This window comes from Cebidichthys violaceus, unplaced genomic scaffold (assembly GCF_023349555.1).
Source record: "Cebidichthys violaceus isolate CVI_PGR_0920_01 unplaced genomic scaffold, fCebVio1.0.p SCAF_164, whole genome shotgun sequence".
Classification (NCBI taxonomy): Eukaryota; Metazoa; Chordata; class Actinopteri; order Perciformes; family Stichaeidae; genus Cebidichthys; species Cebidichthys violaceus.
The window spans coordinates 93,855-118,968 of NW_027176334.1; the positions used below are offsets into that span (position 1 = coordinate 93,855).

The following is a 25,114-nucleotide window of genomic DNA, read 5'->3' on the forward strand; positions in this document are numbered from 1 at the left end:
CTTCTTATATTTTGCTTTGACCACAAAAATGTAAGATTATGTATCCAAGCTTAAAAATGTCTCAAAAAACAAGGAAATATGACCAAATCAACAGCAATTCAACGTCAGACAGGTAAAGTAACCTTTTATGTGTTTGTTGTTCTCTTTATACATCCGTGGTTGTTACACAGATTATCACGGAATCTCACGGTTTTCGTGGGTGGTGCCCGCTAGCGCTCCGCTTCAAACGCTCCTGGTGGGGCAGATCGGTGGGGCAGATCGCGGCGCACACGCTCCCGGTGGAATCAAATATGTACCTTACCTTTGTGTCTGTAAATAATGCTGATATGAAAAACAACCAGTGGTCAATGTGCAAGCTGTCAATTGAATGGTGATTTAAGCTTCTCTATTGGGTTCATATATTTGTAAATCTGATTTATGTAGTGTCAGTGCCTCAAGTCCGTGGGCTGCTATACATCAAGGTATTTTGAATCGCTCTTAGTCTGGGCTCTCCCCTGAGTTTGCCTTGGGAGACCCTACCAGGGGCTACTGCCCCAGATAACATAGCTCCCAGGATCACTGAGCCACTCAAACTCCTCCACCATGTTACGGTGGCGATTCGCAGAGGAGTTTTTATGAAGTTAAGACAATCATTTCAATCATGACACGTGTTGATGTATTTTACAATAAACAGGCATCTTAAGTGCATCAGGTTGATAAAGATATCCAGTTAATTCAACTTCTGCATATGAAACGAAGACGACCATCACTTCTTTTTCACGAACAACATACCAACATGTACATTTAACCGTATGCACTTATAACCATCTGTAACGCTCGCGAGTTACAATTCTATTGCAGTGACACACAAAAAAGACCATTAATAACCGATTAAATATGACGGTATAACAAATTCTGGCTCAAACAGACACTCGCTGTTTCACTTTGGTTTTTGTCTTCATTTAAAGGTAACATATCACGTGACTCGTCGTATCAACTCCCGTTTCCTTTCACGCCGGTGGTTCCCCATGTTTAAGTTGTGTTTTCCGTCGCTCGCGCCAAAGGTTTTGAGTTTCGTTTCCGAGTCCCCAGAAGCAGCCGTCGGCCGAGTCACGCGGAGGCACTGTGACATGTTTTCATGGGGAGAAGACGGTCACCGGGGCTTTCGGCTAAAGGAAGGCGTGAATAGCGATAGCGGGCCGCCTACGGACGACGGGGTTCATCATTTAAACCTCGGTTATCACATCGGTGATCTGTCCGCGGGCCGCAGCGCGCTCGCTTTCGTCAAAACAGACGGAAACGCGTTCGTTATTCGCACGAGCGAGAGCAAAGACGGGAGAAGAGTCAGTCACTGCCGGTGTTTATTTATTTAAAAAAAATAATGTTTATTTATTTTGTTTTTTAAATCTACCTTTTACTTTGCTAACTCGTGGAAATGTTTTTCTCATTTTGCAGTAATAACAAATACATTTGTATATATTTATTTTTCATTTTGCTGTAATGATGATGACGTACAACCATCTCATACACCTGCTATGTTCTGTTTAGAGTTTGTGAAGTGTAAAGAGAAGATTCAGGCCTTGGGTTGTAGTGATGATGATGATGGTGTGGTCATGCTCCTGTCTCTGTCAAAGTTCTCTGTGTGGACGCGAATGGCGCTTACAATCTAAAGTAAGGAGAAGCAACGGTTTCGATGTAAATCGGTGTCCTGAATATGAAAGAAAAAGTGTAAGATGGGGCAAATTTGTCTTACAACATCTCTGATTCATACTGTTGTCTGTTTGTTTTTTTCTGTCTTGTCCTCTCAGGCCCCTGGAAGCTTTGTGTAACATACCAGTGTCTCAGGTTGCTTGTGGGAGCCAGCACCAAAGGTACAGTGAAGTCTACAGTGACCTGTTACTAATGTACAAGCTGAATACATAGTACATCTGGTATCCAGCCATGCAAGGTAGGTTTGGTTTTATGTGACACAGGTCTGAGTGTTAATTAGTTAATTAGTAACAAGTTCCTCATTACTACCACTGGAGTTGCTTGTTGGCTCTGTACAGTCTTAAGAAAAAAAATGAAAGTCTTGGTGATTTCTCCACAAGTGGTCAGGTGTATACATGGGGCCGGGATTCCAGGGGCCAGCTGGGTCTGGGGAGGAGCGAGCCCGGTGCCAGCTCCCCCCAACACCTCCGATCTCTGTCAGCACTCCCCCTGGTCCAGGTGGCTGCAGGGGGAGAGCAGAGCTTCACCCTCTCTGTGTACGGAGCTGTGTTTGGCTGGGGAGGAAATGGCCGCGGGCAGCTCGGGCTGGGAGACACAACAGGTACTGCAGCAACAAGTTCGATTTCTGTCTGCTTCACTTGAATTTGAATTCACCTTGTCTCTTTTTTACATTCCTGTAAAGATGGATTTCACAAGCGATAACAATCTTATCTACACTATTTCCACGATATGCAAACTTGGATGTTAATTTCTGTTCTGTAGACAGACACGCGCCAAGTCCTGTTCATTGTCTAAACATGAAGACAACTATTCACATTTCCTGCGGAAAGGACCACACTGCCATTCTGATTAAGGTTGGACTTCTTACTCTTTCCCCACTCGTTCCTTAGTTACTTCTCACAATTTTGAGTGTCGTATTGTAAGATGTTGTATCCATATACTATGTAAGAAGTGAACGTAGTCAGTGTGACATCACCCATTGGTTTGTGGACTGTCGATTTGAAGCCTTGAAGCATTTTGACTGTACCCATGTTGTTGTTGTTTTTTTGCCGTTGTCATCTTGGTCTTTAGCCTTCGCCATCTTGTCTTTTTGAGACCAAAATTTACACGAGAGAGTGGAGCAACCCAACGCTGAACAAAAACTTTGTTGGGCGACCGAAATGTTGCATTTAGCTTTGTTGAACTGAAAACACACTGTAAAGGGTTAAAGTCCTAAACACTGACAACTACCAAACCGGACAACGCCGTGGTAGCGACCTGTCAATTGCAAGGTAGCCCCGCCCTAAAGCATTCTCTTTTTTATGGTCTATCTGACTCTGAATGAACCATAATTTCCTAAGTGAACATCATTCTGTATTGAAGAAGACTTGAAATTAGAGATTGAGACCATAAACTCATGTTCACAATGTTTACTGAGGTAAGTGATGTGGTGGAAGAAAAACTATTCAATAGTACCGAGTGAGTCCAATAAACACTGAATACTGAAACAAGAAACATTGAGGAAAGAAGTTTGTCTTTAAAGTATTTATTCTCTGGCCAGAGAAGGCTTCACCGTCATACAGACTGCAGCGCAGTCTGCAGAGGATGAGCCAAGAGTTCAGTTTGTCTCCTGCTCTTAAACATCTCCACACAGTAGAGGGAACCTCAGGTATTTACATTAGATACAATTGATCAACAGTTTCAAGCTTCCCATTGAACCCTCCAGTCATCCCCTTCATCTTCTGAGCCTTGTCACACAAAGACATGTGTCTTTATTACCCTTGCCTATCTCTGAGAATCTTCACACCTCAACATTCTCTGGTTAAACTGCAACCCCCATTTGGTTGCTCCCTCTTATCAAAGCAAAAGGCCTGAGATACCCCATATGGTCCTGTTACCACTCTCCTTACACAATCATATGTCACATGTATAATTTTGTTAGTGAGTAAGGCACATAAACTAAATCACAGTAGAAATGTACTAGCACAACAACATTTTCTATCACAGTGAGAAGTAGTGTCATTTTCTCATAGACTTCTATAGAACCAGAGAAGTTTAAGGCACTTCTGCATTGCACTCCTCCGCCTGGTTGTAACCACTAACCTCACACATTTTGTTGCTGGAAAAAGAACACTTTTCTCCTCGGCAACAAACATATGTACAATAATTCTAATTTAACTCTCAAAATAACACCCATATACAAATGGAATGATGGAATAGGCTTTAAATGGTTTTGTGAATCTAAGGATACATTTTTTTAAAGGCCCTTGTGGTGAAAATATTAGTATGAAATGTAAAATACAAAATGTTTGCAACAATGTAGGATGTCAGCTGGTCTCAACTCTTTTCAGCGCTAAAAAAAATGCTTTGCAGCTGGGACACGGAGTGGAGAGTCATCCGTCCGTGCCGCTACCGGTTCAACTGCTACAGGGTGACTACATTTCTAAAATAACTGAATGAAATAATGTAAATGGAAGGAATGGTGTCATGGAGGGGATTACACTTTCATTCTGTTTTTATTCCAGACACGGATGATGCTCGAATTAGAAACATCATCGCAGGAGGAAACTGTTCATTTGCAACATACACATCTAATGAGGTACCGACTCAAATACGTACAGCACAGACCGTGATGGTCGGCGTCATAATGATGTGAAACATCAACTCAACCCTGTTTATTTCGCAGGACGTTGGCGAGGAGGCGAACGCCGACAGCGTCAACAACAAAACACAGCATTGTCTCGATGACATGATTAACAAATGGACCTCCTAATGTGATTCAAAGCAATGGAAAAATATCAAACAGTAAGTAAATTGCATAGACGATATATTTTCAACATCTCGCTACTTTCTCGAGCGGCCTGCTGTTTTAGGTTTTATTTAAGTCACGACTTAAATTAATCATTTGGTTCCAAAGCTTTTAACAGTTTTCTCAGTGCAACGGACTGAAAATGTTAAATCTTCACAGGGAAATCCACATGACGTTCTCCTCTGCATCCTGTCTGAATACAAGCTTCCTTGAGCAAAGGTGAACACAGTATTCCTTTGCATGAACACTTCTTCACACGTGATAAATGTCAATGGCGTTGGTGACCTCTTTCAGTTCGTCCAATATTGGTTTATGACCGAACACCACTGTGCCTGAATAGCTGTTTAGTTTATTGTTTGTGTTTTCAGCAAAGACAAACATTTCCAGATTCACCAAAGTATTCAGGCTTGAACTTGTCAGTCGCACGACTCGCTTTCGAGAAACTGGTGTTGAAGGACAAGGTTTTCTCCGAGGTATGTAACTAAAATGTGTATAACGTGCACGAAGGGTTTCAAAGTGATCTACTTTGAGCATCCCGTATGTGTTGCTGTTAAAAATGGTACATTGAGATAAACTCTATAATTACTCTCAAAACACGTTCATAATACGTCTGCTAACTTGTATGAGGCGTTTAAAGAATATGACCAAATCCCGTTGTTTTTCCCTTGCTGTCCTTTTCAAACCAACAGGTTGAGGATGCTGACAGACACATACTCCGTCCGAATGACGCAGACAGACACACACTCCGTCCGAGTGATGCAGACAGACAGACACTCCATCCGAGTGAGGCAGACAGACAAATATTCCGTCTGAGTGAGACAAACAGACAGATACTCCGTCTGAGTGACACAAACAGACAGACCGACAGTTTGTTTCACTCAGATGGAGTGTTGGTCTGTCTGTCTCACTCAGACGGAGTGTCTGTCTGTCGGCCTCACTCAGACGGAGTGTCGGTCTGTCCGGTCTGTCGGTCTCACTCAGACGGAGTGTCGGTCGGCCAGTCGGTCTCACTCAGACGGAGTGTCGGTCTGTCGGTCTCACTCAGACGGAGTGTCGGTCTGTCTGTCTCACTCAGACGGAGTGAGACCGACTGGCCGACACTCCGTCTGAGTGAGACAGTGAGACCGACCGACCGGCTGACACTCCATCTGAGTGAGACCGACAGACTGACAGACCGGCCGACACTCCGCCTGAGTGAGACAAACAGACAGACGCTCCATCTGAGTGAGACAAACAGACAGACACTCCATTTGAGTGACGCAGACAGATAGACACTCCGTCTGAGTGACTCAAACAGAAAGACACTCCGTCTCAGCATTATCCTCATTAGAATCATTCACATCCCATAGCAGGCAGGATTTAATTAATAAAATATACGAAACACTGTTCCGACTTAAGAATATGGGTTTGTTTGTATCGTTTATGTGGGTACGGTAACAGTTATGATGGCCTTTTGGAAACGACCTGCTCGTCCACATTAAAGCCCCTTTTTCCTGTTTGCTCAGAACAGAGGTGGTGGCAGGACCGACCGGAGGTTGAAAATCAGAGAGCTGCCAAGCAGTCCATCGCCCAACCAGCAGGAGTGAAGGGGTCCTCTGAGACCAGCGTGGCCAAGAGAGGAGCTAAGCGGACAAATCCAGCCAGAACCCCTGCAGCCAGGTGAGTCGCGCGCTTGGCCGACGTGTTGCGCGGTTGTTTGTTTGCACTGGATGATTTCCTGTGTGATGCTTACTTTTCCTCTCGTCTATCCTGCTGCATATTTATGTCCGGCTTCATGTGGGTTAGCTTCACTGGAACGAGTTTGTTTTCCTCGTAGGAGCTGCAGGGAATTATTTGAATGAAGGAAACATTTTAAAGGTCTTGGAAAGTTTGAGTTTGGCAACGCTTAATTGTGTCAAAAAGAAGTATATTGTATACTGTATATATTCAGTCTGTTGTGTATCAAAACGTAGATTATATGTCTTATGTGTTGTGTCCTGTAGGGGGAGAGCTGGAGCAGCAGCAGCAGTCAGGCCAGAGAGATCAGCCAAACCTTCCAACAAATGAAGCTCTAGCGTAAGTTCAGACAGGAAGACTATACTCATGCATGCCTAAGCCCATAGCTTATTTACCATACATCTGCCGTCACTCCTCATGCATGCATGCATGCACACATTATTTCCTTGTTGTTATTGTTTGGGGCTGTCAATCATGATATCGGCTGTCTAGATCAGCTGGTCTCTAGCCAATAGCACAAGGACATCATTAGCATATCATCTTGCCGCTGTCTGTCTTTAAATACGATTGTCTCTCTACCTTCAGTACGTTCACGCTGCTGTTACGGAACAATCCACCTCCCCATCTCCGCCCAGTCTTCGCAGATTCATCAGCTTCATCAGCTTCATCAACCTCATCATCCTCATCAGCCACCATCACCACCAGTGTCTGGACTCCACGGAGAGGGATTTATATTGTTTCCGCTCGGGACGATCGCAACTGGATCACAAATCTCCTTGTCGTGTTCAAGCGTCAAAGAAGTTCTGCGTAACTCATGAACGCATCATCTGTCATAATAAATGTTAACTACTTGTTTTTAATTTTATATTCACTTGTCTCTCCTGATTGAACTGCACAAAAGCCCAGCTCCCTACCAACAGGTCTAGACGGGACTGTTGAACCCGAAAAGGTTGAGACAAAAGCATTGAGAGTGACACACATGGATGGATGGAAACCTTTCTACCCCAAAGTCTTAGTTTTTCATGATTGAACAAATGGGATCTGAGATATACGTACATCACCAAATATTAAATTCTCAATCGAAGAGATAAGAGTCACATTGCATCATCACACCTCGCTCTGGTTCTGGTTTCTTTAAACTTTTTTTTTTTTTAAAGAATATGTAAATATTAAACAGGTCAAGTATGCAATACAAAAATAGTGTCATTTTGAAACCTCACATATGAGGCATTAAATAACGTCAGCAGCAACTCTTTATTTAATTTTTTACACAATATAATAGTCTGACATACGACCCCAACGTGTGTGTGTGTGTGTGTGTATATAAACCTTTGACTGTAATATGTCGACAACATGAAAGAAGAATTCTGAACGAGACCAAAGCCTGAAGCAGCTGTTTAGACTCTATTGTGTTCCTAGATAAAGTAATCCTCTAGATAAAGTAATCCTCTTGACGTTACTTCCTGGTGTTATAAGGGAGCCGTTCATATTAGACACAGGACAATAAGAAAAATGTTTTCTCCAAAAGGCACATTTAATTTCTCAATAAAAAACATTTTAAAAGTGACAACTTGAAGAAAACAGAAGAACATCGGCCAACAGTGCAACAAAAGACAAAGAAATGAAATCTTGATCTCGAAAGTCTTCTTCTAAAACTCATTTCTTCTTCCCAATAAAGGCTTTTTTTAATAATATGGGGAATCGCTGTGTTACAGGAATATTTCTCTGCACTACAGGTTAACTCAGCATTCAAGAGACACAATAGAATAAGAACAAAGGATCTCAGAGTTCATTTAAGTAAAATGTTTTTTTGGGCGAAAATTGCAAAAAAAACCATCTAGATGCCAAGAGCTGCAGAAGGACGTCGTTGTCTTCTGATAAAAGACGAGTGAGCCTCACAGAAGTGATTCACTTCCTGTTTGTGTCTCGTACAGATCCGGACCTCCTCGGTCTCGGTCTGCGTCTTCACGCCACGTTGAGTTTGGTGACGATGAGGACGCGGACCGTCTGGTCGAAGCCCGAGCACATCAGTTATGTGATTGGACGCTGCAGCCGATCGGACTGACTGACTGGAGTTTCATACCAGAGTGAAGACGGATCACAGATTAAACTCGAGCTTTATATTTGATATGTTTTCTGATTCACCGTTTGGTTTAAATAGATGTTCATTGTAGTCTGAACAATGGACCACAAAGAACTTTCTTCATTTATTAGAAAGATTTGTCTTTTCATGATCTGATATTTCCCTCAATAACTTTTATTATGGAAACAATTAAAGTCGGAGAGCTTTTTACATCATTTATCATCATTTCATTCAGTCACGTGAGACTGATCATTCCTGAGGGTTTTATACCTTAAATTTAACCTGAAACATTGAGCCTAATACATTTATTCCAGTATTCAAGAGAAACCATAATCATATTTTGGGTTAATTAATAATGACGTCACAATCTGAATTTCAAAACGTACAAACGCATTCTGCCGTACAAATCGATCCTGCGCTCATAAACAGGTCACAGTATGTTAAAGATGTAACAGTATACAGAGAGAAAACACCGGTACAGTGATGATTACTGTGTGTCTTTATTAGTTATTAGTAGTATTAGTTACTATTATTAAGTACAGTGATCATGTGAACAGACACAAACTTCTCAAAAGTCTCTCCAGCTGTTAAAGCCGATTGACAACTCAGCTGTGATCAGCTGTGATCAGTGGCCTCCGTCATCAGAAACAAACGTAGCTTCAGAGGAAAAGGACGGCTCATGTCTCTTAAAACCTCTTGGACCCTAGCCCTATTTTTAAGCCCTCGGCTTGAAAATAGCATACCCATAGGATAATGAGTGTAGCGTTGCAACGGTAAGGGCTATTTTAATAATTTTGGTATTAAAATAACCCTAACACTTGTGAGATGTGTTGATATGTGTAAATATCAGTATATACAGTTGTGGTCAAAAGTTTACATACACTTGTAAAGAACATAATGTCATGGCTCTCTTGAGTTTCCAGTTATTTCTACAACTCTGATTTTTCTCTGATAGAGTGATTGGAACAGATACTTCTTTGTCACAAAAAACATTCATGAAGTTTGGTTCTTTCATGACTTTATTATAGGTTAACAGAAAAAGTGACAAAATCTGCTGGGTCAAAAATATACATACAGCAACATGAATTAGCAATTTTGGTGACTTAGAAAGTTGTGTCAATGAAATGAGCTTCATAGCATGGCCTCTTAACTTCTTGTGAGTGATTATGAGTGACTACAGCTGGTGACTTCTCTGAGGCCATTTAAATAGGGCTCATTGGATACAAACGCTACAATGGGAAAGTCAAAGGAGCTCAGCATGGATCTGAAAAAGTGAATCATTGACTTGAACAAGTCAGGAAAGTCACTTGGAGCCATTTCAAAGCAGCTGCAGGTCCCAAGAGCAACAGTGCAAACAATTGTTTGTAAGTATAAAGTGCACGGCACTGTTTTGTCACTGCCACGATCAGGAAGAAAACGCAAGCTATCACCTGCTGCTGAGAGAAAATTGGTCAGGAGGGTGAAGAGTCAACTGAGAACCACCAAAAAGCAGATCTGCCAAGAATTAGAAGCTGCTGGAACACAGGTGTCAGTGTCCACAGTCAAGCGTGTTTTGCATCTCCATGGACTGAGAGGCTGCCGTGCAAGAAGGAAGCCCTTGCTCCAAAAGCGGCACCTTAAGGCTCGACTGAAGTTTGCTGCTGATCACATGGACAAAGATAAGACCTTCTGGAGGAAAGTTCTGTGGTCAGACGAAACAAAAATCAAGCTGTTTGGCCACAATGCCCAGCAATATGTTTGGAGGAGAAAAGGTGAGGCCTTTAACCCCAAGAACACCATGCCTACCGTCAAGCACGGTGGTGGTAGTATTATGCTGTGGGGCTGTTTTGCTGCCAATGGAACTGGTGCTTTACAGAGAGTAAATGGGATAATGAAGAAGGAGGATTACCTTCAAATTCTTCAAGATAAACTAAAATCATCAGCCCGAAGGTTGGGTCTTGGGCGCAGTTGGGTGTTCCAACAGGACAATGACCCCAAACACACATCAAAAGTGGTAATGGAATGGCTAAATCAGGCTAGAATTAGGGTTTTAGAATGGCCTTCCTAAAGTCCTGACTTAAATCCCATTGAGAACATGTGGACAATGCTGAAGAAACAAGTCCATGTCAGAAAGCCATCAAATTTAACTGAACTGCACCAATTCTGTCAAGAGGAGTGGTCAAAGATTCAACGAGAAACTTGCCAGAAGCTTGTGGATGGCTACCAAAAGCGCCTAATTGAAGTGAAAATGGCCAAGGGACATGTAACCAAATATTAGCACTGCTGTATGTATATTTTTGACCCAGCAGATTTGATCACTTTTTCTGTTAACCCATAATAAAGTCATGAAAGAACCAAACTTCATGAATGTTTTTTGTGACAAAGAAGTATCTGTTCCAATCACTCTATCAGAGAAAAATCAGAGTTGTAGAAATAACTGGAAACTCAAGAGAGCCATGACATTATGTTCTTTACAAGTGTATGTAAACTTTTGACCACAACTGTATGTTACTGGTTAAGAGTAAATTAAGATGGCACACAGCACAAATTGAAAATTCTAATTTTCGACTGAAAAAAACAAACAATTTCAGGATATTTCTTTTTAGAAATCATGTAGCGACGAGCTTTCAAGCTCTCCCAGATCATAGAACTATATGTTTAGGGTCTCTATACCAATTTTTACTTTGATAAAGTGAAGCTTTATCTAGTACATCTTGATCTAGTACAGAGAGGTCAGATGAGGTCAACCAAAATGTAATCTTGTTCCAGCTGTTCCATTGTAATTTTACATACTATATAATTATATATTTCACTTATTTTATCACTAATAGTGTTCAATATATCCATATACAGCAGTTTGGCATCATTTTGAGAGCCTGGATCCTCTCTGAGACTGAGGACACAGACGGAGAGCTACACACAGTAAGAGCTGATATAACTACTTCTTATTTGTGTTGTGCTGCTTTGTGTTGTGTGGCCGCCGTGTCATCTCTAAGCCGATATGTTTGTTGTGACCGTGGTGCTATGTAGAAAAATGTCTTTTGCTAACTTTATTAGCCGAACATTAGCTTATTAATACTGAGACTGACTGGATTCCCACGCTAGGTACTGTTACTTTCCATTTGTGCCATGTTTTTATCTTGAACTAGCTAAAGCCTGCTTGTGTTGGTCGTGTCATCTCTGAGGCGACATGTTTGATGTGTCTCTGGTCCTTTTAGTCTGGGTGGTAGACCCCTGAAAGATTTTACATTAGTTGAAGGTGCTCAGATGTTCCCATTGCTGGGGTGAAAATTGTAATACTTTAGTTAAATTGGTCCACTATTGTGCTGATGAAGATGGGTTATGTTTTATTTCCATAAGAGGATTATTTAAACTTTGTTTTTAAAGATTCCTCTTCACTTGCATTTTTTGAAGTGCCATGGTCTTCATCATGTTCTTTATAAGTGAAGTTAACTTTTATAATAAGCATATAATTTAGTTTTGCTACTGAAAATTTAACAAACGTAAAAAAGAGAGAGAAAAAACATGACTGAGCATGACATGAACTGAGATGGACTGAACAAGAGACTGGAGTTATTGATGACTCCACTTCAAGTGCACATGTTGTTGATTTGAACTTCATATTCATGATTTGGTCTACTCATGTGCTGATAAAGCTAAATTCAGTTGTTTAATTTCCATTTGTGCCATGGTCTTCATCTTAACAGACTGGTTGAACCAGCTATAGACTGGTTGTGTAGTGCTGCTTGTGTTGTGCTGCTTGTGTTAACTGGCCGCTGTGCCACCTTATTGTTTATTTGTGTTGTGCAGTTTGTTCTTTTTTGGCCGCCGTGCCATCAAGGAGCCGATATTTTTGTTGTGACCCTGGTCCTGCAGCTTGAGTGAAACATTGAAGGCTTGAAATCCTCTTCACCTCATACATTGTGAAGTGCCGTGGACGTCCTCGCTACAGCCTGAACGCAGAAGGAGAGCTACGAACAGTAAGAGCAATTTATTTTAATATGCATTGTGCTTGTGTTGTGTTTTGTGGCCGCCGCGCCATCACAGAGCAGATAGGGTTGTTGTGACTGTGGTGTTATGTAGAAAAATGTCCTTTGCTAGTTTTATTAGCCGAATGTTAGTGTCTCTGTGACACTGTCGGAGTGTCGGTCTGGTTGTCTGTCTCACTCGGTCGGGGTGTCTGTCTCAGTCGGGGTGTCTGTCTGATTGTCTGTCTCAGTCGGGGTGTCTGTCTGGTTGTCTGTCTCAGGCGGAGTGTCTGTCTGGTTGTCTGTCTCAGTCGAATGTCTGTCTGGTTGTCTGTCTCAGTCGGAGTGTCTGTCTGGTTGTCTGTCTCAGTCGGAGTGTCTGTCTGGTTGTCTGTCTCAGTCGGAGTGTCTGTCTGGTTGTCTGTCTCAGTCGGAGTGTCTGTCTGGTTGTCTGTCTCAGTCGGAGTGTCTGTCTGGTTGTCTCTCTCAGTCGGAGTGTCTGTCTGGTTGTCTCTCTCAGTCGGAGTGTCTGTCTGGTTGTCTCTCTCAGTCGGAGTGTCTGTCTGGTTGTCTCTCTCAGTCGAGTGTCTGTCTGGTTGTCTGTCTCGGCGGAGTGTCTGTCTGGTTGTCTGTCTCAGTCGGAGTGTCTGTCTGGTTGTCTGTCTCAGTCGGAGTGTCTGTCTGGTTGTCTGTCTCAGTCGGAGTGTCTGTCTGGTTGTCTCTCTCAGTCGGAGTGTCTGTCTGGTTGTCTCTCTCAGTCGGAGTGTCTGTCTGGTTGTCTCTCTCAGTCGAGTGTCTGTCTGGTTGTCTGTCTCGGCGGAGTGTCTGTCTGGTTGTCTGTCTCAGGCGGAGTGTCTGTCTGGTTGTCTCTCTCAGTTGGGGTGTCTGTCTGGTTGTCTCTCTCAGTCGGGGTGTCTGTCTGGTTGTCTGTCTCAGTCGGGATGTCGGTCTGGTTGTCTGTCTCAGTCGGGGTGTCGGTCTGGTTGTCTGTCTCAGTCGGGGTGTCGGTCTGGTTGTCTGTCTCAGTCGTGGTGTCGGTCTGGTTGTGTGTCTCAGTCGGGGTGTCTGTCTGGTTGTCTGTCTCAGTCGGAGTGTCTGTCTGGTTGTCTGTCTCTATCGGGGTGTCTGTCTGGTTGTCTGTCTCAGTCGGGGTGTCTGTCTGGTTGTCTGTCTCAGTCGGGGTGTCTGTCTGGTTGTCTGTCTCAGTCGGAGTGTCTGTCTGGTTGTCTGTCTCAGTCGGAGTGTCTGTCTGGTTGTCTGTCTCAGGCGGAGTGTCTGTCTGGTTGTCTGTCTCAGGCGGAGTGTCTGTCTGGTTGTCTCACTCAGGCGGAGTGTCGGTCTGTCTGCCTGTCTCACTCAGACGGTGTGTCTGTCTCACTCAAACGGTGTGTCTGTCTGCCTGTCTCACTCAGGCAGAGTGTCGGCCGGTCGATCGGTAGTGCTACTTGTGTTGTGCTGTTTGTGTTAACTGGCCGCTGTGCCATCTTATTGTTCATTTGTGTTGTGCAGTTTGTTCTTTTTTGGCCGCTGTGCCAGCAAGGAGCCGCTATTTTTGTTGTGACCCTGGTCCTGCAGCTCCGTCTGAGTGACGCAGAGAGACAGACAGACACTCCATCTGTGTGACGCAGACAGACAGACACTCTGTCTGTCGGTCTCACTCAGACGGAGTGTCGGCCGGTCGGTCTCACTCAGACGGAGTGTCGGTCTGTCTGTCTCCGACTGGCCGACACTCCGTCTGAGTGAGACCGACAGACCGGCCGACACTCCGCCTGAGTGAGACAAACAGACAGACACTCCATCTGAGTGAGACAAACAGACAGACACTCCGTTTGAGTGACGCAGACAGACAGACACTCCATCTGAGCGACGCAGTCAGATAGACACTCCGTCTGAGTGACTCAGACAGACACATACTCCGTCCGAATGACGCAGACAGACACACACTCCGTCCGAGTGATGCAGACAGACAGACACTCCATCCGAGTGAGGCAGACAGACAAACACTCTGTCTAAGTGAGACAAACAGACAGATACTCCGTCTGAGTGACAAAAAACAGACAGACCGAACCTCCGTCTGAGTGAGACTCACAGACTTTGAGGCGCGCTCCCATAAAGTCTGTGACGGTTTAGGGCTGTTCCACTGTCAAATATTTGAGTGTTTGAGGGCTTTCTGGCAGACATTTGAGCCCTTTATGAACCCTTTCTGTAAGTCAGCATTAGATACAGACTTTGCCCAAGGGAATTACCCACAATTCATTGCAATGTGACGTTAAACATGGGGTAACCAGTGGAAGCATGGAGACATAAAAAAAGGTAAACAAAGAGGACGGCACATGGGTGTTCAGCCTGTCATATTAAATTTACTCAGAAACATTCAGGATTAAAGATGGAACATATAAACGCATGAAATCAAAGGATATTTATAAAACATTTAATTTTGTCATTGAAGCTGTTTTGACAAAAAATTAAATAGATTATTTGAAATTAAGGAGCCTGGAAGACGTTCAAATCAGGGAGTAAAAAGCATAAAATAAATACCCACAATTTTACGTAATATATTTTGACGTTGTCATGGTAACGTGATATGTTGCAGCAAAATGCTGTCCCATTGGTATTCACACCATTTCAGGACCTTACAGTCTTTCACACTAAACCATTTTAAAAGGTGACGCCAGTAAGTCCCTGAGGGTTCAGGGTTTAAGACCTTAGGGGAGGCATTGGGATTGTGCCAATGCCTCTACTTCTCACTTAATATATTACCTCAGTAAACATTGTAAACATGAGTTTATGGTCTCAATCTCTAGTTTCAAGTCTTCTTCAATACAGCATGATGTTGATTTAGTAAATTATGGTCCATTTAGAGTCAAATAGACCAGAGGTCTTCAACAGGGGGTCCGTGAAATTTTTGGTTGATTAGACAATGTTTTATTGTTTTTCTTTCCCAAACATGAATCTGTCCATTATTTTAATAGTTCAGCATTGTATGCAAGATACCAGGTATGTTTATGCATGGCAGTGGCACTAATAGGCCATCACTCATTTTCATTTCCACATTTATGTTTAAAATAAAAACGTCAATTTGAATAGCTTGTATGCATGATTATAATACAAAGTATGTTTCTAAATGGCAGTGGCATGGCCACCCTACTCACTGTACCTTGTACATGTTTAAAATAAAAACATGATTATATGAACCTGTGTATTATTTGAATAGCTTAGTATTGAATGCCCAATAACAAGGTATGTTTGTACATGGCACCAGGCCCAGTTTAATATAAAACACAATTTTAAACAATATATATAGTAGGGGGTCCCTGCTCCATCTCTCTATCAGTTTGGGGGTCCTTAGCCTGAAAAACATTGAAGACCCCTGAAATAGACCATAAAGCAATGCTTTAGGGCGGGCTTACTGTGATTGACAGTTCACTACCACGACATTACCTGGTCTGGGATTTGTCTGTGTTTTAGTCTTACAACTTTAACTCTTTCACAGTGTGTTTTCAGTTCATCAAAGTTTATTTGAACATTTGTGGTCGCCTAAAAATGTCTCGTTCACTGGCGTTAATGTCTGCAAATCTCCATGTTGTCTTCCTCAGGGGACTGGTGGTCCTCACTGCCGCCCTCCACCATGGTTGAACATGTTAATGTGTGGAAACAGGCCCTCTCAGTGATCCTATCCTTAAAGCCTGTTCCTCGCAACTCTGGAGTCAGAAACCTGCTGCTAGTACTCCAGTACATGTACAACGTTAGTATCACTTATTGGCCGTGTTTTCTATGAACGTCACAGCATAATAATCCTATACACTTTTTAATTTGATGAACTTTCCCCCTAATAAACACTTGTTTAAAAGGCCAACAGCAGGACTGCAGAACCTCACAGGGTGCCAGAAATCGACTTCTGTTTGTCGATTGACAAAAACGTTCTCATTGAGGATCTGGAGCTTTGGATTTCACGGTCGCAACTCAAGGTAAAAATAATACATGGTTAAATAGTTTGTGAGATAAAGCCATGATGCTGTCCCTCCTTCTGGGAGGATGATCTGTAATCTTGTTTTCTTTTTTTCTCCCCTTTTCAGGATTTGCATTTTGAGCCACTTATCCTGTGTAGCTTTCCAATTCTGATGGATCTAGAGTCAAAGAAATTCATTTTTGACGTAAATGCTGAGTACACCAAGGTAACTAAAACCTTAAACATGTTTCATGAGAACTAGCTTTTACACGCAATACCGTCAGCCTCAAGAAATCTGTTTTTTTCAATGTGTGTCATTGCAGTATGATACATGTTCTCTGTGTGAGAAACACCGAAGTTAGCTGACAGTCACACAACACGAAAATGGTATAATAATGAAATCTTGGAACTGTATTCCAGGGGAAAGAAATTAATTGCATGTACTGGGAAACGTTAAGGGAATGGGATCTCCTACTGCCTCAAGACCTGCTCTTTGAACTACACCTGAGGCGAGCATCGGTTTTGGAAGACACCTTTGAACAACTTGCTGCTGCTGATCCCGATGACTACAAGTTACCACTTGCGGTAAACATGCAGTTTTGATCTGATAGCCACAAGTCCCACTTCAAATCTTGTATTGTTGTATAGGTACTCTTGTATAAGCTACTGTACCAGAAGGAAAACTTAGTTTGTGCCATTTTGTCCTCCAGGTTTATTTTGATGAAAACTTCACAGATGTAGATGATCAGTATCTCTACAGAAAAGACTTTTTTCACGAAGTGTTTCACGAAATGATGTCAGCTGAATCTAGGATGTTCATGTTCAATGACTCCAAAACATTGGCATGGTTCCCCTCCAAAGTAAGACTTTAAATCGTCATACAGGAAAAACAAATATTCAATTCAGATCTTAAATTATTATCATCCTATTTTGTTTCTAGTTTTCTGATATAGGTTTTGTCTTCCATCAACACCAGGCAACAGAGGAGGACCAGAGATACTTCCAGTTTGGGGTTTTGCGTGGATTGGCTTTGTACAACCAGTACATCATACACTTACCCTTCCCACTGGCTCTGTTGAAAAAGCTGCTGGGTGTAAAGCCCTCACTAGGGGACATGATCGAATTCAGCCTATGCGTTGGAGAGTAAGAGGAAATAGTTTTTTTCACAAATGTTTGTTTCAGTTGCTGAGGTCCGATCAAAACATACTGTAAACCCTTTTTTTAATATATTATGTATAATTCTTTTTTATTTTGCTTTTAGGAGTCTGCTGAACATCCAGGAAGTCTACGAAGATGATGTCATAAAAAACCTTTACATGGATTTTGTAGTATGTGTTTTCCAGAGAGTCAATAACATGTCATTCCTCCTCTTTCTGAAATCTATCATCATTTCTCAAAGCAGTGATATCACTATCTTCTTCTTTCTGTTAACTGATCAACAGATCAACTGGGATGACACAGAGGTTGACCTTGATCCTAAAAATCCTGAGAAGCCACTGACGGGGGAAAATAAGTAAGGACCATGCATTTTTGTGACTTTCTTTTTTTTATTTGACAATAATTTAAGGAAAACACTTAATGAGTACAATAAATGAGTACACATCAAAAGTTTCTGACAGAGGCTGTTTTTAACACATTTAAACATTTAAGATAAGATAAGATAATCCTTTATTAGTCCCGCAGTGGGGAAATTCACAAGATCACAGCAGCAAAGTGGACAGTGCACACAAGATATAGAATAAAAAAACAAGAGCAACAAGTAATATAAATAAGTAATAAACAGTAAGAATATCAACTAAGTCAAAAAAGTACAAAATCCACAGTAAGTATAACTAAAATACTAAAATATTATACAAACAGGGTATTTCTATTGCACAGTGTGTTTCTATTGCACAGATTTTTAGTGTTTTTGGTGTTGTGTGGTCTACTGGGAGCACAGCTGGTTGTGCAGCCTGACAGCAGCAGGACTTGCGGTACCTCTCCTTCACACACCGTGGGTGAGTCAGCCGGTGGCTGAAGGAGCTGCACAGAGCTGCCAGGGAGTCCCGCATGGGGTGGGAGGAATTGTTCATCAGGGATGATAGCTTTGCCATCATCCTCCTGTCTCCCACCACCTCCACCGTATCCAGTGGACACCCCAGCACACTGCTGGCCGTCTTGACGAGTTTGTTCAGTCTCTTCCCGTCAGCTGCCGAGATGCTGCTGCCCCAGCAGACCACTCCATAGAAGGTCGAAGTCGAAGAAGGTCCTCAGGAGTGCTCCCTGCACTCCAAAAGACATCAGTCTCCTCAGCAAATAGAGTCTGCTCTGACCCTTTTTATAGAGTGCTTGTATGTGGTTAGTCCAGTCCAGTGTATTGTTCAAGTGAACACCCAGGTACTTATAAGATCTCACAATCTCAATGTCCGTTCCCTGAAGGAGAGAGTTTACCCCAGCGGAAGTCCTCCACCAGCTCTTTGGTTTTACCAGAGTTAATCTGGAGGCGGTTCCGCGTGCACCATCCTATAAAGTCCTGGTTCAGTTCTCTGTATTTCCTGTCATCACCGGCGGAAATGAGGCCGACGATTGCAGAGTCATCAGAGAACTTTTGCAGGCGGCTGTTGGCAGAGTCGTATTTAAAGTCCGAGGTGTAGATGGTGAAGAGGAAATATAAAATCTACTAATTATGTGAACAAGAAGAGGCATGTTAAAGAGAAAGGAATGAGGCTCAGAATCAATCCTTGAGGTACCACAAGTAAGTTTTGTGGATGAGGAAATGAAGCTACTATAGTTCCACAGGAAAATACAAAGAGATAGGATTCATATCACTCACTCGCTGCTCCGACCTTTTGTTGAAATTAAACTTTAATCTGCTAAACAGGAAGGAGTTTGTGGATGCCTACGTGACTCATGCCTTCAACACATCAGTGGAAGGCGTGTTTCAGGAGTTCAAGCGAGGCTTCTTCCAGGTGTGTGACCAGGATTTGGTGAAGCTGTTCCGACCAAAGGAGCTGCAGGAAGTGCTGGTGGGCAAAGACTTCCATGACTGGGCAAAGCTGAAACAGGTACAGTCTAAAACAAGAGCTCTTTGCATTCTAGTTTTCTCTACAACTGATTTAGTGCATCACCACCACACCACCACACCCCACCATACAGATGTTTTGGGAGGTTTTTGATGAACTTACTGAAGATCAGAAGAAAGCTTTCCTTTGTAAGTATTGTACCTGATTTTGACATTTCTAAACAATTAAAATGTATTATTTTGACTACACTTGCTATATACTGTACGTGCTGAATCAAGAGAAAGCAAATAATCATCAGAATCTTATTATCAATATTGTTTTATCAACCAGAACTATTTCAATCTAGATGGTTCATAAATGTTTTTACATTTATTGGAGATAAAATTAGTAATTTCGGGAGCAGGACCACTCCTCAACGCTACCACTTCCTGCATAAATACCCGCCTAACCCGTCCCGTTCCACTCTCGTATTCGGTACCGGAACTAGGTCACGCAACAACGCGTCGAACACACATCTCAGAGAAATGAGCTACCTAACTTAACAGTATACGAGCAACATTATCCTTCCACTCACCTAGTTTTTTAGCGTAGTTTCGCCTGGATATCACCATCGAACGATGGGTTTTCTTTGAACAGAAAACAAAGCTCTTCAACGCTACCATATCAGCTCCTAGTATTCACAGCTTCGTCTACACCAGGTCTCTTCCGGATGACGTCATCACGCACGCCAAACTCCGCGATATCGGCGCACCTGACAGTTCCCTTAAATCCTCAAGCCCAAAGGCAGTTTGTGATGGGCCGACCGATTCTTTCACAGAATATGTTCTTTTGAGTTGACACGTGCTAGCCAGGCAGCAACCTCCGGTTCTAAAAATTCAGCCATTACGGAAGTGCCTTAAACTCGCACTCAATTATACTATAGTAGTATAGTATACAGTATGCACGATCGACAGCTAATGTTAATCTGTGCCTTCGCTGCACTACGTAACGTAATCAATGCATAATCTTAACGCTCTAAGCATAATATACGACGCTCCGTCGTAGTACGTCATTTGCAGTTTTACAACTTTAAAATCAAATTCACTAGAGTCAACGTCATCCCACGCCATGCCATCCGTCTCGACTCAAATTCGACTTAATCTGTCCTCGCTCGTTAAATCAGTGCTATTGCCACACTACGTAACGCTATCAACGCATCATGTTAACGCTCTGAACATAATATGACACGCTTGACTGTGGACACTGACACCTGTGTTCCAGCAGCTTCTAATTCTTGGCAGATCTGCTTTTTGGTGGTTCTCAGTTGACTCTTCACCCTCCTGACCAATTTTCTCTCAGCAGCAGGTGATAGCTTGCGTTTTCTTCCTGATCGTGGCAGTGACAAAACAGTGCCATGCACTTTATACTTACAAACAATTGTTTGCACTGTTGCTCTTGGGACCTGCAGCTGCTTTGAAATGGCTCCAAGTGACTTTCCTGACTTGTTCAAGTCAATGATTCGCTTTTTCAGATCCATGCTGAGCTCCTTTGACTTTCCCATTGTAGCGTTTGTGGGCGTTTGTATCCAATGAGCCCTATTTAAATGGCCTCAGAGAAGTCACCAGCTGTAGTCACTCATAAGAAGTTAAGAGGCCATGCTATGAAGCTCATTTCATTGACACAACTTTCTAAGTCACCAAAATTGCTAATTCATGTTGCTGTATGTATATTTTTGACCCAGCAGATTTTGTCACTTTTTCTGTTAACCCATAATAAAGTCATGAAAGAACCAAACTTCATGAATGTTTTTTGTGACAAAGAAGTATCTGTTCCACTCACTCTATCAGAGAAAAATCAGAGTTGTAGAAATAACTGGAAACTCAAGAGAGCCATGACATTATGTTCTTTACAAGTGTATGTAAACTTAACCTATGCAGTGAGGCTACGTAAGCCAACACGACGATACAGAAACGTATCACGTTTGTCGCAATTTGTGGTTATCGTTCAAGAGAACCGTTCATCCAGTCACATTTAACAAGCATAGCTACCAAGCTGTCTACAACGCTTGTCGTAGATTACAAGTTTTAAACTCTTAACACTCATTCAAGAGAACGGTTCATGCTCATACAGCGCTGGGGCACCTGGCAGTGGACGCCAGTGCCCTTCGCCGCCTATGTCCAGCAACCAAAGCAAGTTGCCCTTGCCAGGGCACCTGGCACCGAGATGCCAGTGCCCCCCGCCACCTACTTCCAGCAAATACAGCAAGTTGGTCGAGCCGAGGCACCTGGTAGCAGATGTCAGTGCCCCCCGCCGTTTACTTTCAACGACCACAGCAAGTTGCCTTAGCCAAGGCACCTACCCACACAATTGGTCCGTACAACAATGCCCGTTTTTGGGGGTTTACATGACAGAAGATGTTTTGCCGTAGATCAGCCCTTGGACCTCGCAGGCAAATACCAACTTGTTTTCCCTTCACTCCATGAAATCTATCCAATAGTAGCCGCAGGCATTCCGTGGGGCCACGAATGGCCCAGCAAGTCCATCTCTTAACTCCTGACAACCTAGTAATCGTTTACCCAATCATCAAAGGATGTCGCGACACCCATCCGTCAAGGGTCCTACTTACCAGTGCGTTCTCGATGCAGCTCACGTCATGTCATGTTGCCACTGCAACGCGATTGCTTTTTCATCTCATTCCAGAAGTTCAGAAGATCCACCCTCTCGCAGACACCTGTCTAACATCGGTTTTGTCAAATTCAACGCCGTCGTTAAACTCATAAATCCTACCTCGATTTTGCCATTCATCGACCAGCAGAACTCAATCATCGTTAACCTATCTCCCTCAACCTTTTGTTCACAGGGTCAGCTTCGAAAGAGTTTCCACTACTTCCTCGACGCAACCAGTACATTAAAACTCTTGTGCGGTAACCCGAGCAGGGCCTCCAGCAGTCCCTACGATCTAACCTAATCCATAACTGAAGCTTCATTCTTGCCCGCTTTTTCGCCTGCCTCAGATGTTCAGAGTTCCCTGCCTCATACCATCACTTTGATTAATGATGTTCGCCCACATCGTAATGACCTGTCCTCGGGTCGATCTAGTTTCAAGTAACATGGGGTTTTGGGGGTTTGCCGTGCCCGGGTGCTACGGCGGATTCCCTATCGTAGCTTCCCCATAACTCATTTGGCTAACGGGACGAGCTACACGACGCTCAAGCCTTGCATCTCGATCACGTTTACCTTCAATAAATCTGTTAAGCGCTTCTAGTTGATGGTGTGGTCTTTGCTAGTGAATTGGAGATTAAATTATTGTAATTTCGGGAGCAGGACAACTCCTTAACCCAACCACTTCCTGCATAAATACCCGCCTAACCCGCTCCTCCCGTTCCGCTCTCGTATTTGGTATCCCTCCCTCCGTCCCTGTTTTTCTTATTTCTTTTTTTTCTTTCTCTCCTTTCCTTTCCGTAGGGTCCGTGGGGGTTCGCCGTGCCCGGGTGCTACGGCGGATTCCCTATCATAGCTTCCCCACAACTCATTTGGCTTACGGGACGAGCTACACAGCGCTCAAGCCTTGCATCTCGATCACGTTTACCTTCAATAAATCTGTTAAATGCTTCTAGTTGATGGTGTGGTCCTTGCCAGTGAATTGTCAGCTCGCTCTCACAAATTGGTGTATGAACGACACAACAATTTGTAAGTCATTTTGCATGCAAGAATGCAGCTTTTGCGTGTCATTTGTACGCCATGTAGACTGTACTGAGTGCAATGTAAATGCAGCCGCATTTTATGCTACGTTCTCAACAAGTGCTGAGTATGAAATGTGAGAGAGACCACTAATAGGGGGTCAAACAAACACAAGACTTGCAACCAGGAGACCGGTGTTCGTGGCAGGTGTCGTAAAGTTTGTTTTTTTAAAGTTGTGTTAGTGCCGTTAGCGACTTTAGCAACATTAGCAACGTTTGCGATGTAAGTGAGGTGTTCTCCTGTTTTTATATGTATTTTACTTAGTTATAAGGTACTTATTTAAGCCCAACCATGATGTCTATCCTAAACCTAAGTAAATGGTTTTGTTGTGTTAACCTTAATGTGGCCGTTACCGTAGTTTTGTTGCCTAAACATAACTGCGTTTGTTTCATGGTGAGAAAAGCCTAAAATATGAAGCAATGACACGTGGCAATATCGTGCTTGTATACACCTTCCCATTAGATCGGGTTGAGTCTGTAAACTCGGTATCTGGTAAGTCTTTTGTTGGAAAAAATGCCCTTGCGGAGTGGGTGATGTTTTACCAGCAACTTTGATTGCCTGGAGTCAATCAAACAACTGTTCTCCTTAGCATAAACAGCGACAACATTATATCTAGCTCAACAGTCTGACTTGGGGAAGGGCAGTGCTAAGCTTAACACTTAGGGTGTCACAAAAACAACTGAAAAGGCAAGAAACTCACTGATTACCACTTTCCCCTCCACTAGGGTTCGTGACTGGCTTTGAAAGGGTGCCCATTCTTGGCATGGAAAAGATCAAGATGACAGTCAAAGTTAAAGGAGTTGGGGACCTCTCTTATGACAAGTACTACCCTCAGACACATACATGTTACTCAGTTCTGGAGCTGCCCTTATATTCAACCAAGGAGATCATGCAAAGCAAGCTTACTGAGGCCCTGAGCAGCAATAGAAGAATCTACAAGTGATGGAGGGTCTGCGCTGTGACTGTATCTGTACTGAACAGAGGACTTAACATTGTAATAGAGCACTTTGTGAATGGCTGAACAAGGAGCAGCCTTTGTAGCTACTGCCAATGTTACGGAGTATTAGCAAATGTGAAGGGTTTTATATTCTTTATAATGAAGATGTGTGGTGGATGTACATCAAAAATGCATGATTCATAGTGAAAACATGGATAAAGATAGTGTATATGTATAAATCTGTTGCAGGGGAATCCAAAAGTGATTTTTCAAGTGTTACAGCTCCTCATGAAGAGTGTGATATAGTTTATTTTGGGGCCAAGTTGCACAAAAAGTATTCCATACAAAATAAATGTCAACAGCAAAGCATACTCCTCTCTACTGTAGAAACTTTAATGTAAAAAAATGTTTGTTACATGTAATGTTTTTTCATGTTGGCGCAATAAAAAAATCTAACTGGTTTAATTCAAATGCAGCATCTCTTGCATAACTCCAGACACCAAAACTTTGAGCACAACAGTCCACTTGTTGAGGGTGCATACATTGATAATAAAGATAGAAACGCAACACATTTTCACGAATACACAGTGACTTGAAGAGCTGTCCTCATTCTTATTGTTGTAGATAGCCAGCTGGGTTAATATAAGTTGAAGTGAAATAATGAAACTCATATATGAGATATACACATATGTTAAGATATATAAAAAGTAAGAATTACCTTCTATATTTTACAGTGGGGTGTAAAAACACCATCTACTCTTATACTGTTCAGTGGATTACTAAGCTTGGATACATAGCAATATGTAACAATTTTCCATTTTCATGGGTATTATGTTTTATTGAAAAGATGGATAGCATTCAGTGATGAACCCCACTAATTTGAGCCAATAGGATTTCTTGAAGAGTCTGTTTTTTAAACAATTCTTTCTTCCATTTCACTTATTATTTTCATAAATTAAACTGTGTACTGTTATACCACTTTTTTTATTTGTTTTGCGTTCGTCCGTCCGTCTCATTCTCATGAACGCCATATCTCAGTAAGATAATGGGCGGATTTCTTGAACTTTGGTACAAACGTCCATCTGGATTCAAGGATGAACTGATGATAATTTAGTGGTCAAAGGTCCTCACAAAACACAATGGTCATAACTAAGAATTAATATACTAATTATGACAATTTGATGAAGTAATGACATTTTGGAAAGACGTAGTAAACGGCACCTTCTACCGTAGGCGCAGCTACGGGAGCAATTTTGGGGTTAAGTGTCTTGCTCAAAGGACAC

At 42.6% G+C, this 25,114-nt stretch overlaps 1 long non-coding RNA gene and 1 pseudogene across 1 annotated transcript; both read left to right on the forward strand.

Annotated features, from left to right (window-relative positions):
* Positions 1–984: 984 nt before the first annotated feature.
* Positions 985–24,068, forward strand: LOC137873400 (probable E3 ubiquitin-protein ligase HERC4; annotated as a pseudogene).
* On the forward strand, positions 5,588–7,058 carry LOC137873395 (uncharacterized). The gene is made up of 3 exons (XR_011103201.1): positions 5,588–6,136; positions 6,460–6,532; positions 6,779–7,058. It is a non-coding gene; the product is annotated as an uncharacterized lncRNA (long non-coding RNA).
* Positions 24,069–25,114: the final 1,046 nt, after the last annotated feature.